The 12,207-nt window shown below is 40.4% G+C and overlaps 1 pseudogene; it reads right to left on the bottom strand.

The window, feature by feature from the left end:
- Positions 1 to 8,343: 8,343 nt before the first annotated feature.
- On the bottom strand, positions 8,344 to 8,960 carry LOC137224413 (tropomyosin alpha-3 chain pseudogene; annotated as a pseudogene).
- Positions 8,961 to 12,207: the final 3,247 nt, after the last annotated feature.

The raw sequence follows: 12,207 nt of genomic DNA, 5'->3' as shown, positions 1-12,207 counted from the left end.
AGATGAGGTTATTATCATTTCATAGCTTCCGAAAATTGATCTCAGTGAACGTGTGATTTGCCCAAGGTCATGCGGCCTAGGAAATCACCAGGAAAGTTTAATCCAACTCCTACTTTGGTTCTCTTTCCTCTATACACCATTGCCTTTCCTGAAGACTTTAGTGCATATTTGGTTAGCATCCTTTCTGGGCTAGAGACTCAGCTGGCTGCTGGGATTATGAGAATAGGGACTCGTCTTTAGGGAGCCACCAGCTGGTAGAGATGCTGAGACATAATGTATTGGTTTTGTTCCAAATGTCCAAACATTTAGAAACAATATTACGTGTGGTAGTTGAAAATATAAGGAAAAAGAATTAGAAAGTTATGTTGCCATGCCTATGATGTCCATGAATAACCCAGTTTTTGAAAGTTAATAAACTTTATTTTTTAGAGCAGTTTTAGGTTCATAGCAGAACTGAGCAGGAAGGACAGAGATTTCCACTGTGCCCTCTGTTCCCGCCCATATGGCCCCATCCACAACTTCCTCCACTATTGACATCATCCGCTACAGTGGCTGTATTTACTACAGTTGATGAAGCTACAATGACACATTGTTATCACCCAAAGTCCATTGTTAACATTAGGGTTCACTCTTGGTGTATTGCACATTCTGTGGGTTTTGATGAATGTATAATGATATATATCCACCATTGTGATATCATACAGAATAGTTTCACTGCCCTAAAAATCCTTTATGTTCTACCTGTTCATCTGTCCACCCTCCACCCCCAAACCCTGGAGACCATTGATCTTTTTACTGTCTCCATAGTTTTTCCTTTTTCATAATGTCATATACTTGGATCCATACAGCCTTTTCATATTAGCTTCTTTCACTTAGAAATACTCATTTAAATGTCCTCCAGGTCTTTTCATGTGTGATAGCTCATTTCTTTTTAGTGTGAATAGTATTCCATTGTCTGAATGTACTACAGTTTATCCATTTACCTACTGAAGGACATCTTGGTTGCTTCTAAATTTTGGCAATTATGAATAAAGGTGCAATAAATATCAATGTGTAGGTTTTTGCATAGATATAAGTTTTCAACTCATTTAATTAAGTACCAAGGAGCATGATTACTGGATCATATGGTAAGAGTGTGTTTAGTTTCATAAGAAGCTGCCAAACTGTCTTCCAAAGTAGCTGTACCATTACGCCTTCCCACCAGCAATGAATGAGAGTTCCTATTGTTCCACGTCCTCGCTAGTAGTGTTCTTCTCCTTCAATATTGAATTGGTTGTTCTGGGTCTTTTAATCTTCATATAAACTTTAGAATTAGTCTGCTGATGTCCACAAAATGTTGGGACTTTGATTGGAATTGTGCTGAATCCATAGATCAAGTTGGGAAGAACTGACATCTTGACAATATGGAGTCTTTCTATCCATGAACATGCAATCTCTCCATTTATTTTATTCTCCTTAGATATATTGATATTTTATTGGAGTTTTGAGGTTTGCTTCATAGAGATCTTGTACACATTTCGTTAGGCTTATACCTAAGTATTTCATTTTGGGGGGGTGCTAATGTATAAGGTAGTGTGTTTTTAATTTCAAATTCCACGTGTTCATTCCTGGTATAAGGAAAGCAATTGATTTCTGCATATTAACCTTGTATCCTACAACCTTGCTATAGTCTGTATTAGTTCCAGGAGGTTTTTAAAAATTTTTTGTCAATTCTTCTAGATTTTCTACATAAAGAATTATGTCATCTGTGAACAAAGACAATTTTATTTCTTTTTCAATCTGAATACCTTTTATTCCTTTTATTGTTTCCTTTTCTTGTCATGTTGTATTAGCCAGGACTCCCAGTACAATATTTAAAAACAGAGATAAAAGTGGACATTCTTGCCTTATTCCTGATATTAGCAGGAAAGCTTCGAATTTCTCACCATTAAGTGTGATGTTAGCTGTTGGTGTTTTGTAGATGTTCATTATCAAGTTGAAGATGTTCCCTTGTATTCCTGGTTTGCTGAGAGTTTTTATCATAAATGCATGCCGGCTTTTGTCAAATGCTTCTTTTGCACCTATTAATATGACCATGTGATTTTTCTTCTTTAGCCTGTTGATGTGATGGGTTACATTAGTTGATTTTTGAATGTTGAAACAACCTTGCATACCTGGGATAAAGCCCACTTGGTCATAGTGTATAATTCTTCTTACACATTGTTGGACTTTATTTGCTGATATTTTGTTGAGGATTTTTATGTCAATGTTCATGAGAGATATTAGGCTGTAGTTTTTAAATAATGTCTTTGTCTGGTTCTGGTATTAGGGTAATACTGGTCTCATAGAACAAGTTAGGAAGTATTCCCCCTGTTTCTATCTTCTGGAAGAGACTGTAGAGAATTGGTATAATTTCTTCTTTAAATGTTTGGTAGAATTCACTAGGGAACCCAATCTGGGCCTGGTGCTTTCTGTTTTGGAAGGTTATTAATTCAATTTCTTTAATGAATATAGATTTCTTCTTTGATTCTTAGGTTATTTAGAAGTGTGGTGTTTAATCTCCAAGTATTTGGGGATCTTCCAGTTGGCTTTCTATTATTGATTTCTAGTTTAATTACATTGTGGTTTGAAAGCAGGCATTGTATGATATATATTCTTTAAATTTATTAAGGTATGTTCTGTGGCCCAGAAAGTGGTCTATCTTGAATGTTACATGTGAGCTCGAGCAGGATGTGTCATCTGCTACTGGATGAAGTAATCAATAAATGTCTATTATGTCCAGTTGACTCATGATGTTATTGAGTTCAACTCTGCCTTTACTGAATTTCTGCCTGCTGGATCTGTCCATTACTGACAGAGAAGTATTAAACTGTCCAACTCTATTAGTGTATTCCATCTATTTTAGTTTTTTGCCTTATATATTTTGATACTCTGTTGTTAGATACAGGCACATTAAGGATTCACCCCTTTATCATTATGTTAATGTGCATCTTTATTCCTATAACTTTCCTTGCTCTGAGTCTGCTGTCTGAAATTAATGTAACTATTCTCACTCTTTTTGATTAGTGTTAGCATGGTATATCTTTCTCTCTTTACTTTTGATTTCTATGTGTTTTTATATTTAAAGTGGGTTTCTTATAGACAACATATAATTGGGCCTTGGTTTTTGATCCACTCTGACAATCTGTCTTTTGATAGGTTTACTTAGATCATTGATATTTAAAATGATTATTGATATGGTTGGATTAATATCTACCATATTTGTTACTATTTTCTATTTGTTGCCCTTGTTCTTTGTTCCTATTTTTGTCTTTCACACTTCTTTTGCCTTTTGTGGTTTTAATTGATAATTTTATGATTCCATTTTTAGTGTGCCCTAGAGTTTGCAATATACCTTTACACCTAATCCAAGCCCACAGACATACCCTGGAGATTTTGAGGGTTCAGTTCCAGACCTCCACAATAAAGTGGATATCACAATAAAGTGAGTCACATGAATTTTTTCATTTCCCAGTGCATATAAGTTTATGTTTACACTATAGTGTAGTCTATTAAGTGTGCAATAGCATTATCTCTGAAAAAATGTACATACCTTAATAAAAAAATACTTTTGGGCTTCCCTGGTGGCGCAGTGGTTGAGAATCTGTCTGCTAACGCAGGGGACACGGGTTCGAGCTCTGGGCTGGGAGGATACCACATGCCGCGGAGCAACTAGGCCTGTGAGCCACAACTACTGAGCCTGCACGTCTGCAGCCTGTGCTCCGCAATAAGAGAGGCTGCGATAGTGAGAGGCCCGCGCACCGCGATGAACAGTGGCCCCCGCTTGCCACAACTAGAGAAAGCCCTCACACAGAAACGAAGACCCAACACAGCAAAAATAAATTAATTAATTAATAAACTCCTACCCCCAACATCTTAAAAAAAAAAAGAAAACCACAGCTTTAAAGAAAAAAAAAAACTTTCTTGCTAAAAAATGGTAACCATCACCTGAGCCTTCACCAAGTTGTAATGTTTTTGCCGGTGGAAGGTCTTGCCTCAGTGTTGATGGCTGTTGACTGATCAGGGTGGTGTTTGCTGAAAGTTGAGGTAGCTGTGGCAGTTTCTTAAAATCAGACAACAGTGAAGTTCACCACATTGATTAACTCTTCCTTTCATGAATGAGTTCTCTGTAGTGTACAATGATGTTTGATAGCATTTTACCCACAGTAGAACTGCTTTCAAGATTGGAGTCAGTCCTCTCAAACCCTGCCACTGCTTTATCTACTAAGTTTATGTAATATTCTAAATCCTTTGTTGTCAATTCAACAGTCTTCACAGCATCTTCACCAGGAGCAGTTTCCATCTCAGGAAACCACTTTCTTTATCATCCATAAGAAGCAACTCATTCATTAGAGTTTATCATGAGATTTCAGCAATTCACTCACACCTTCAGGCTCTACTTCTGGTTCTCCTGCTATCTCTACCACTTCCTCTACTGAATCACTTCTTCTACTGAATCACTTCCTCAAAATCATCTATGAGGGTTGGAATCGACTTCTTCTAAACTCCTGTTAGTGTTTATATTTTGACCTCTTCCCATGAATCACAAATGTTCTTAATGGCATCTAGAATGGTGAATCCTTTCCAGAAGGTTTTCAATTTACTTTGCCCAGGTCCAACAGAAGAATTGCTTTCTATGGCAGCTATGGCCTTATGAAATGTATTTCTTAACGAATAAGACTGGAAAGTCAAAATTACTCTTTGACCCATGAGCTGCAGAATGGATGTTGTGTCAGTAGGCATGAAAACAACATTAATCTCATTGTACATCTCCATCAGAACTCTTGGGTGACCAGGTGCATTGTCAGTGAGCCATAATGTTTCAAAAAGAATCTTTTTTCTGAGGAGTAGGTCTCAACAGTGGGCTTAAAATATTCAGTAAATCATGTTGGAAACAGATGTGCTGTCATCCAGGCTTTGTTGTTCCATTTATAGAGCACAGGCAGAATAGATTTAGCATAATTCTTAAGGGCGCTAGGATTTTCAGAATGGTGAATGAGCAGTAGCTTCAACTTAAAGTCACCAGCTGCATTAGCTTTTAACAAGACTCAGCCTGTCCTTTGAAGTTTTGGAGACAGGCATTGACTTCTCTCTAGCTACGAAAGTAATAGATGGCATTTTCTTCCAATATAACGCTGTTTCATCTACATCGAAAACCTGTTATTTAGTGTAGCCACCTTCACTAATTATCTTAGCTAGATCTTCTGAATAACTTGCTGGAGCTTCTACCTCAGTACCTGCTTCTTCATCTTGTACTTCTGTGTTATGGAGAAAGCATTTTTCTTTAAATCTCATGAGCCAACCTCTGCTGGCTTCAAATTTTTCTTCCACAGCTTCCTCACCTTTCTCAGACATCAGAGAATTGAAGAGAATTAGCGCCTTGCTCTGAATTAGACTTTGGTTTAAGGGAATGTTATGGCTGATTTTGATCTTCTCTGGAGGCTAATAAAACTTGCTCCATATCAGCAATGAGGCTGTTTTGCTTTCTGATCATTCATGTGCTTGCTGGAGTAGCACTTTTAGTTTCCTTCAAGAACTTTTCCTTTGGCTGTTCAGTTTGGCTGTTTGGCACAGTTTGGCTCTTTGGCGCAAGAAGCCTAGCTTTCAGCCTATCCCAGCTGTTGACATGTCTTTCTCAGTAAGCTTTTAATTAAAGTGAGAGATGTGCAACTCTTTTTTTCACTTGAACACCTAGAGGCCATTGTAGGGTTATTAATTGCCCTAATTTCAATATTGTTGTGTCTCAGGGAATAAGGAGGCCTGAGGAGAGAGGGAGAGAAACAGGGAATGGCTGGTAGGTGGGGCAGTCAGAACACACACATTTATTAAATTTGCTGTCTTATATGGTTGCAGTTCATGGTACCCCAAAACAATTACAGTAGTAATATTGAAGATCACAGATCTTCATAACAAATATAATAATGAAAAAATTTGAAATATTACAAGAATTACCAAAATGTGACATAGAGACATGAGGTAAGCAAATGCTCTTGGAAAAATGATGCCAGTAGACTTGCTTCACTCAGCGTTGCCACAAACCTTCAATTTGTAAAAAGTACAATAAAGCAAAGCACAATAAAACAAGGTATGCCTGTGTACCACTCCACAGGTAGTGTGAATACATTATAATAGCAAAATAATCCTAATTCCTCCCTTCCCTTGTTTCATTGCTATCATTCATTTCACTTGTATATATGCATATATAAGCACATATACATATATACACATATATATGTACATTTTATATGTACACACATAAGTATACATAATCAAAAACGTTATTGTAATTATTTTGAATAAATTGCTAGCTGTTAGAAGAATTATGAAAAATCAGTTTTTAGTTGGTCTTCACTTATTCACTCTCTGATATTCTTTATGTAGATATGAGTTTAACCTATATCATTTCCCTTCTCTCTGAAGAATTTAACATTTCTTGCAACATAGGTCTACTGGCAAGAAAGTCCCTCAATTTTTGTTTGTCTGAGAGTGTTTTTATTTCTCCTTCACTTCTGAAGTATATTTCAAAGGGTACAGAGTGCTAGGATAATAGGGTTTGGTTGTTTGTTTGTTTGTTTGTTTTTCTGAACACTTTAAATATTTCATTCCATTCTCTTTTTGCTTCTGTGATTTCTGGGGACAAGTTGGTTGTGACTCTTATCTTTGTTGCTCTATAGATAAGGGTTTTTTCCTTCCAGCTTCTTGCAAGATTTTTCCTTTAGCTTTGATTTTCTGAAGTTTCAATACCAATCTGTAGTGGTTTTGCTGGCATTTATCCTGCTTGGTGTTCTCTGAGCTTCCTGGATCTGTGGTTTGATGTCTGACATTTAATCTGGGGAAATTCTCAGTCATTGTTGTTACACATAGTTCTTCTGTTCCTTTCTCTCTTTTCCTTCTATTTCCATTATGTGTATGTTATACCTTTTATAATTGTTCTACATTTTTTGGATATTCTGTACTATATTTTGTAATTCGTCGTTCTCTTTGCTTTCCAGTTTTGGAAGTTCCCATTGTCATCAAGTTCAGAGATTATTTCCTCTGCTGTATCTATTCTCCTAATGAGCCCATCAAATGTCTTTATTGATCTCTAGTATTTCTTTCTGATACTTTCTTAGAATTTCCGTCTCTCTACTTCGTGTTCTTACATGTCCTGTTTTTGCATGTTGTCTACATTTACCATCAAGGCCCTTAGCATATTAATCACAGTTTTTTTCAAATTACTGTTGTGATAATTCCAACATTCCTACCATATCTGACTCTGGTTCTGATGATTGTCATTCCTCTTCAAACAGTATTTTTTGCCTTTTAGTATGCCTTGTAATTTTTGGTTGAAAGGTGGATGTGATGTACCAGGAATTGAAGTATGTAGGTCTTTAGTGTTGTGGTGGTAACATGTGGAGGAGGAGAGGGCAGCATTTGAAAGTTCTGTGATTAGGTCTCCCTTTTCTCATGAGTCTGTGTGCCTCGACTGTGAAGTTCACTGGTACTTCTCAGTATTCCCCCCCACCCCCACCCCTTAGGTGGTACAGGATGGTTAGAGGGGGCTGGAGTTGGGTGTTTCCCTTTCCTCAAGTTGGTCAGGCTCTGATAAAACCCCAGCAGGTTAAGTTTTGGTAAAATAGTTTCTCCTGGGGGTGGCGGGTGGGGGTGGTTGTTGAGAAGACAGAATCCTCTAGCATATTTCAAAATGGTTTCTTTTCCTTTGGTCAGTTCTGATGAAAAAAAAAAAGTTGCCCAAAGATACCATTTTCAGCTGAAAACCTGAACAGTACTTTTTTTTTTGCTGACTCCTCCTGGAATCACCTCTCTCGTTTGGTGGGTACTTTTTACAGAGCAATGAGGTTTCCCAAAATGGAGCCTTTCTCTGGGCTGTTTGGTTCTCAGGAAGGCAGACCCATACCTTTTCCCCTCCTCTGCGGAGAGGGCAATATGCGTTAAGCTGAAAAGTTACCTTCCAAAAGTGAGACAGGGATTAGACTGCTGCTTCAGAACTATGGAATTATCTGGAATGTTTTACAAATGGCTGCTACATCAACAACAAAAAAGGTAATTATAAAATATGTACATCACAGCATGCTTTTAAAGACATTTTGCTCACATTCCCTTAAACGGTTTTTCCCAAAAGTGCTCAGCCTCTAGTCCAACTGGAATCTCTGGAGAGATTCAGATTCAGAGACAGTTTGGTGAAAAGGACACAGGGGAGGGGGTGGGAGACGTGATGAAAGGAGAAAGCAGCCTTCCAGTTAGAGATCAGCCATCAGTTTCAAGGTCAGCTTCGGGCAGCCTGGCCTCAGTGGAGTCGGGGTCAGAGGGAGGGGCAGCGCAGGGCGGGACTAGGGCACTCTACATCTCATCCAGGTCAAGCAGAGTCTGGTGCAGCATCCTTTGTGTACAGAGGTGCTCCTCTTTGGTGCATTTCAGTTTATCTTCCAAATCTTCAACTGTCTTTTCCAGCTTGGCTGCGATCTCTCAGCAAACTCAGCATGGGTCTCTGCCTCCTTGAGTTTATCAGTAAGAATCTATCTCTTCCTCACATTTGTCTTCTTTTTGAGAGTCCTTTTTTTCAGCAGCACTCAGACACTTCAGCTTCTGGTCCACCAATCTGATCTGCTCATCCGTCTCTGGGCAACGGTACTCTGCCAGCTCATGTCGATCCTCTGTGCCTTTCAAGTCTCCCTCAATAATCACCAGCCTAAGAGCCACCTCTTCGTACTTCCTACCTGCCTCTTTTGCAATGTGCTTAGCTTCTTCGAGTTGGATTTCCTGGAGCTCCATTTTTTCTTCCTCTTTTAAGGCTCGGTTTTCAGCGACCTTCATGGCTCTCTCGCTGTCATCAGCAGCTTTCTCGGCTTCCTCCAGCTTTTGCAGGGCAGTGGCCAGGCGCTGTTGAGCGCGGTCCAGCTCCTCTTCAACCAGCTGGATCCTACAGTTCAAGGAGGCCGCCTCAGCCTGTTCCCAGGCCGCCTTTCTCCCTCCACTTCCGTGGGAGGCGCTCAGCCCTTTCCTCCGCGTCACCGGCCTGCTGCTGCAGAACATGGGTCTCGCACTTCACCGCCTCATTGGTGACCCCCGCCGTGGTGCCCACCCGACCTCTGCTCGCCTTCGGGTTCCTGCCTCCTCTGCCCAGAGTTGCAGCCGCTTCTCACCCCTACTTCCCCTGGAGCCCCTGCTTTTGGATTCGTGTACAGGACCTGAACATGCCACCATGGCCACTTTGTTCATTAGCCCATTGTGCAAGCAGTGAACTGAGCAAGGAGAGAAGCTGGCTGACACCTAGAAAATAAGTCATTCTATCTACCTGGTTATTAGGAGTCTCTTTGTGGCATAATGTGGCAGTGATCCATTTCTATAGGACCCAATATAGCATACTACAAAACTGTCTTTGACTTGAGTTCAAGGTCCTTCTTTCTCCCTCAGTTGGAATAGGTGTGGACTGAGAGAGTTGCATCAATGCAGCAGAGGCAGGCGATATGGAGGTCTAGGCCAACAAGTCATATTTTTTTTGCATCTTCTGGAGTACTTGAGTCTCCCTAAATCTACCATTTCTTTCATGCAATAGTTTGCTTCTTTGACTCTCAACCTTCTTCTGGGAGTTTCTGTTAACACTAAGCTCATGACGGGCAGCTCCAATTGCACAGTTACTTGGTGTACCATTGTCAGGCTCTCAGGCTTTACTTCAGAGTGTATGGCCCTTCATGTTCCAGACCACTGGACCCCTAAAAATTTCACTGATGTTGCAGACCCCTTGATCATCAAGGACTTACTGCCTACCCTCTGACACATATGTGTTTTAATACGGCATTTGAATTACTTGACCTGTTCTCCTTATTAGGTCCAATTAGTAAAAGGTCAATCAGTGTAGAAGGCTAGCATGATGCACGGTGGAACAGCAAGATGATGGAGATCGCTATAGAATAGACCATGACAGACAGCAGAAAATTAACACAGACCTAGAGCAAGATAGTGAAGACTTCCTGCTGTCCTTGAAATGTGAAGATGAGCTGCTTTTGATCCTCTCTATTGATGAGAATCAGGAATAAAGCATTTAGGAAAACAGTAGTCACAAATGAAGTGCCAGAGATTGAGTTGATCTGCTCCCATAAAATTCATATCTAGCGCAGAAACTATAATTGGGGATACTATTTTAAGTTTATAGTAGTCCCCTGGCACCCACCATGATCCACATGATTTTTTTGCAGAGGCCAGGTAGGTGAAATAACTAGGTATATTATGGGAATCACCATCCCTGAATCTTTTAAGCCTTTTTTGGTACTAATTTCTGCAATTTGTCTGGCAGGTGATATTGCTTCTGATGTACTGTCCTGGCTTGGAGGGAAGGTGCCCTGCACCTTTTTAAATCATAATGTTCCTTAATTCATAGGTCAGGAAACCAAGGGCAAACTTCTAAGTATATCTATCCCATTAGGCATTCAGAGACTAGAGATACAGAAACAGAGCGGGTCCTTGGATCTATTGGATCCATTGTGAGATGCACTTGAACCCAAACACCATTTACAATCTGGTATCTATAAGGCTCCCTTTTAACTGGAGGACCATGGTGGTGTTTGGGGTTCTCTAATATTGTTGTCAGCTGTGATCTCATTCTAACTATCCTCAAGACATCTGGGGACTTCCTTGGTGGTCCGGTGGTTAAGACTCTGCACTTCCACTGCAGAGGGCACAGGTTTGATCCCTGGTTGAGGAACTAAGATCCCACATGCCTCGTGGTGCAGCAGCAAAAAAAATCTGGGTATTCCCTTTTCTTCAGCACACAATTACTCTGGCTTTGAGGAAAGGTTAGAGAGATACTTGCCATGCTGTGGTGGCATTGTGGGGATCCAATATTCCCTTTAATCAATGGGCTCTGGCTCTGTGAACTGGCTTGGATCTAGTAACTGGAAATTTCAGTTTTCCATCAGTGTCTGACATCAGCTTTATGATCATCAGTTTTGAATTCCTTTTGGTTGTACAAATCAAACAAAAGCCTAGTCAATGGTCTTTAAACTTTAGTTAAAAGATAGATTGGGGCTTCCCTGGTGGCGCAGTGGTTGAGAGTCCGCCTGCCAATGCAGGGGACGCGGTTTCGTGCCCCGGTCCGGGAAGATCCCACATGCTGCGGAGCGGCTGGGCCCGTGAGCCATGGCCACTGAGCCTGCGCGTCCGGAGCCTGTGCTCTGCAACAGGAGAGGCCACAACAGTGAGAGGCCCGCATACCGCAAAAAAAAAAAAAAAAAAAAAAGATAGATTGTTGGGCCACATCCCCAGAATTTTTATATTAGTAGGTCTGGAGTGGGGTTTGAGAATTTTCCTTTCAAAGAAGTTCCTAGGTGATGCTAAAGCTGTTGATCTTAGGACAACACTTTGACAAACAATGCTCTTAGATGGTGGTTTGTCTATGTTACCTTTGGGAAAACCATCATCAGTTTGAGGTAATAATCACTTTGGGCCAAGGCACTTTGATTGCCATTCTGACCATACTACTCAGCTTAGTAATTATATCTCCCCTGGCTTCTGCCTTTCCAGAATCCCAATATCTCCATTGATATAAAGTCCAGTGCTATGCCAGGATCTTCCACTGTCAACCCTGGCCTGAAGAAGACAACCAACAGTGAGTTTCTCAGTGATGTTGGCTCTCCCATCATGGGTACATTTCTTAGCGAGGGGAGTGTCCCCTCCTGGAGAATACACTCAGGTAGTGGGTTTGCATGTCTTCATTCCAATATTCTCTTTTTCCTGAGCCTTCTCACCCCTTTCTCATTACTCTGCCAATTAAGTTCCAACAAATCCACCTCAACTAACTGAGCCATTGTGAATCCAGGCTTTATGGAGTCATCCCAGCTAACTATTAGGACTGGTAAACACTGAATTTTATTAGGACAGTATTAAGACTTGCTAGACACTAAATTCCAACTTATGGATGAGTTGCCCATTTCAACAAATTTCTCCTGCTTAGTTTAAAATTCCATTTCCACTTGAGGGTCCAACACCCTCAAGATCTACCCCCACAGATGTTCCTCTGGTTCTTGCTTGATGTGTTCATGATCTGGACTTACCACCTGCCTTAAAGCCATCTATGGCTTTCACAGAATCCCTTAAAATGATAGTTTGCTGCCCCGAACCTATCAAGGGGTTCAGTGCCATCGTAAGTAGCTGACGGCTGCAAAAGTACTATAATTATCATTACCCCCATTT

Source organism: Pseudorca crassidens, chromosome 5 (genome assembly GCF_039906515.1).
Source record: "Pseudorca crassidens isolate mPseCra1 chromosome 5, mPseCra1.hap1, whole genome shotgun sequence".
Classification (NCBI taxonomy): domain Eukaryota; kingdom Metazoa; phylum Chordata; class Mammalia; order Artiodactyla; family Delphinidae; genus Pseudorca; species Pseudorca crassidens.
Note: the sequence above shows the minus strand (reverse complement) of the source record. Positions and strands in the feature narration are given on the sequence as shown.